Consider the following 4,656-nt stretch of genomic DNA (forward strand, 5'->3'; position numbering starts at 1 on the left):
TCTTCATCATCATCAACATGACAAGCATCTTCATTCGAGCATTTATTTCCCCACCCAGGAGAAAATATTTACATATCCAAAAAGAAATCAAATTTGAGGTGCTCTACTGTAGCCCCTCCCCCACCCTTACAACCCCCCACCCCCCACTCCCTGGGCGCCATTGAAAAAGTGGCCAATTAAACATGACAAAAGACAATTAATACGAGGGTCCATTGAATCGTGAGTGCAGCTGCCGTTTGACGAGGACGGAAGGGGTCGGATGGGTGAGGGGGGGGGGACGCAAACGTGCTTCAATTGATCGCCGGGTGACGTTTAATCAGAACGAGTGCTACGCGTGACGAACTCCATTGGGAAATTGGTGCCATTTCAAGTTCTAAGGGGTTATGCAAGGGGAAAAAAAATGTAATTTGGAGCAAATTTGCCATTGGGTGATACAGACGCTCCCCTACTTACGACCGACATATACTCCGAACAGTCGTTCGTAAGCTGAATTTGTTCGTAAATTGTTTCAGTGCTATATTTGGTATGGAATGTATATTTAAAGGGCAACTGACAACATTTTTTTTGTTTCCTAACAGACATCAGAAATACGTTTTATAGCATCTCAAATACCCAAAACATGCAGGCTGATATTTTTAGTCAAATGCAAAACACCAATAAAAATGAGTTAAAGTGTCCCAAAACTACATCAAAATGACCTCGGAGATGCCGAGTTTCAGAAGGTCCCGCCCCCTTGTTCGTGACGTCACGCCAGGACGTCTTGCCTTGCTCTAGAATCAAAACAATGGCTTCATATTCGGAGAAGATGCTTTCTTGTTACTCATCCAGTCATGAATATGATTCAAATAGTTCTGAAGAGGAAAGCATACATGTTTGCAATCGATTAAAGAATTTCTTCCGTATCAATTCTTCCGTATGAATTCGAGCCCTCTAATTTTGACATCAACGGATCAACACGATGTTTTCAGACCAAACAAAGTACCCAAAATGCATTGTATGTCGCTTTCTCGGTCAGGGGCGTTCCTTCAGTGACGTCACGTGGGGATCGTCACCAACTTAAAAACATATATTCAGCGCGAGTCTTAAAACGTAAAATATAGCTATATGCCGTGGAATATTTGTAAAATACGCTCAGTAGAAGTCATTTGAAGTGATTTTACAAATTATTGACACAAGTTGTCCGGAGGCGTCGTTTGTCCTTTAAGGCATATACAGTAAAGTCTCGTTATATCGATATTCAAGGGAGTCCGAAAAAATATCGATATAACCGGGACTATCGATATATCCGACCCTGTTTGCATGTAATTTTCTCCGTGCATGCATAGAAATAGTATCGATATAACCGGGACTATCGATATATCCGATATCGATATAACGAGACTTTACTGTATAAGTATGTTTAATATTTATATAAATATGTTTAAGACTTGTATAAGTAACATATATTGGTTTGAACTGAAAAATAAAGATTTAATAAAATATATGCTCTATAAAGATATATACGTGTACAACTGGAAAGAATATGACATATGTTACTACAAAAATGTTCGTATGTACCGTTGTCCGTAACTTGAATGTTTGTAAGTAGGGGAGTGTCTGTATTCTCTCCAGTTATACATGTACGTATCTTTATAGAGCATATATTTTATTAAATGTTTATTTTTCAGTAGAAACCAATACAGGTTACTGATATAAGCCTTAAACAAAATCGATATAAACCTTAAACATACATTCCATACAAAATATAGCACTGAAGCAACTTACGAACAAATCCACTTTTTGAACGACGGTTCGGAATGTATCTCGTTCGTAAGTTGGGGAGCGTCTGTAGTTTGTTAGTGCTTTCAAGCTATCAGCGTTAATTATTTTCAATCAATATTTGTTTTGTTACGAGGCAGAAAGCTGCTTTTGGTTTTTGATGGAATCTGACGTGGACAAATGTAGCTTCTTATCTCCTATAAGTGGATACTCCTGAGTTTTTCTTGTGGGGGTGCCGATAAAGCATTGGTCAGACCTCTGGCAATGTTTTTCCTTTCCACAAGGGGGCAACATTTGCCTTTTGTCCATGTTAGCGCTTTGTTATAGCTTCAGCTGTTTTTAAAGCACTATATAAATCAATGAGTTGCATTGTATTTTGTTCAGCTGACCCCATTTCAAACTAAGATAACTCCAGACCCATATAATTTAGTAATTAACTCTTTTTTTTCTGATGATTTATAAGATTAAATAAGAGAAGAAATAAGATTTATTACGCGGCATTGAATGTTTATGTAGTCCTAAAACTCAATATTTTGTGGGTCCTATAATTTGACTGAAAATGACAAAAACCCTGGCACTGGAGTGGACACATTTTTGCACAACGTCTGGCAGTGAATGAGTTAAATTGTGCGCAAATGGGCGAGTGGCTGACTCGATGTACCCCGCCTGTGACTCAAAAACATGATACGAAAGGATAATAATAATAATAATAATAATAATAATCCATTTCATTTATAAGCGCCTTTCAAAGTCAGCTTTATTGTCAAATATGCTAATATGCATGACAAGGCACTTTTAAACTCTCAAGGTCACTTTACAGTCATATGATACGTTTTTCTGTGGGTGAGCAGCGGCAGCCACACGCGCCAGCGTTCACTCAACCTAGAATAACTCAAAAAGATAGAGATTTATAAGCGCCTTTCAAAAACTCTCAAGGTCACTTTACAGTCACAGGAAATTTTTTTCTGCGGGTGAGCAGTGGCAGCCACACTGTAGCCTACCGGTGACCCGAAAGAAGACAATGGTTGGCACAGACGGTGCAGGTGTACCTAATAAAGTAACTTTCAACATGTCGTCAATCCTTTTTTTTTCCTGCACTCAAATCTCGGTAAAAAAAAAAAAGGTTCCAAACTGACTTGACAATTTTTATGGAGTTTTTTTTTAAAGTGCAAAAAAAAAAGAAGAAAAAAAAGTTACATAAATACACCACTTGGTGTAAAATTCCCACATTCACTATACGCGACTTTCAACCATTTTTGTGGCGGTGAGCTTTTGTTTAGAGAACAAGGACAGTGTTCTTTTCAGCCCAACATGTGGAAGTCATTGCGTGCAGCCAACGTCTGCAAGTTGAAGAAGGGGGTGTTGGTGAGCCTTCGGGGACCAAAGGGGGCCTGTGCGAGGATGCCTATTTTTTTTTCACCTCGAGGCCCACTACGACAGCCTCAGGTCGGTGGTGGTTGAGGAGATAGCCCCCCCCCCCCCCCCCCCCCCCCACATTTCTAGACGGTAAACAGTTGAAGCGTGTTTGCCACTTGGTTGCACTTTGCCAGGCTGGAGGTTCGGCAGTCCGAATTTGGCTGCGGATTTAGATTGTGTTCGAGCGCCCTCTATAAGGCCGGCGCGTCACTGCACTCTACATTCAAACTGCGAATTACTCGACCTCTCTCACTGTCACGTGACAAAAACAAAATCCAAGTTGATTTCATTCCCCAAAAATACGATAATAATAACACTAATAATAATAACAATTATTACTATTATTATTACTACACTATGACTACTACTAATAATAATAAGAATATTAATAATAATAATTATTATTAGTATTTTTATTATTATTATTATAAGTAGTAGTATGAACAGTCGTTCATAAAGTGAATTTGTTCGTAATAAGTAGTAGTATAAGTATTATTATTATAAGTAGTAGTAGTCATAGTAATAATAATAATAATTATTAATATTAATATTATAATCATTAATAACAATAATATATTATTAGTAGTAGTAATAATAACAACGATAATAAAATACAACTAATAATAATAATTATTGTTATTATATCTAATAATTATTGTTATTATTATTAGTAGTAGTAGTAGTCATATTATTATTATTATTATTATTAATTATTATTATTATAAAATAACACCTCTTATTATTAGTAGTACTAGTAGTTGTTGTAGGATAGTTGTTATTATTATAAAATAACACATTATTATTATTATTATTATTATTAGTAGTAGTAGTAGTAGTAGTAGTAGTAGTAGTAGTAATAATATGGTGGTTATTATTGTTATTATAATGAAATAACACTGATATAATAATCATAATTATGACTATGATGATAAAATAACACTTATTATTAGTAGTAGTAGTATTGATGTTATTATTGTTATTGTTATAAAATAACACATATATAATAATAATAATAATAATAATAACAATAATTACTATTATTATTATAAAATAACACGTATTATTATTAGTAGTAGTAGTGTTATTATTATTAGTGATATTATTTTAAAGGGGTGGGGTGGTGGGTTAGGGAGAGGGGGGGGGTTCGAGGCCATTTGCACGCTTCTGATTGTAAGTCTGATTCAGAAATACATACAATAATAATATTAATTCATGTTATTGCTTCAGATGAAGCTTTTCTGCAAGAGTCTGGAAGGTGCAAAAGTGAGGGAGGGGGCGCAGATCCAGAGTAGGGAGATGTGGAGGGGGCGGGGGGGGGTCATTTCCTGAGTGTGACTTACTTGGAGCCAGATGATGACTTTTCTGAGGGGAGGCAGGGGGGGGGGGGGGGGAGGTCGGAGGCAGGACTGTAACTTTGGATCCACTCACAGGTCGTCCTCGCTCAGTCACTCCGTGGACGTGGACACACACACACACACACAC

This window comes from Hippocampus bargibanti, linkage group LG07 (genome assembly GCF_051943395.1).
Source record: "Hippocampus bargibanti isolate YZ-2025 linkage group LG07, ASM5194339v1, whole genome shotgun sequence".
Lineage (NCBI taxonomy): Eukaryota > Metazoa > Chordata > Actinopteri > Syngnathiformes > Syngnathidae > Hippocampus > Hippocampus bargibanti.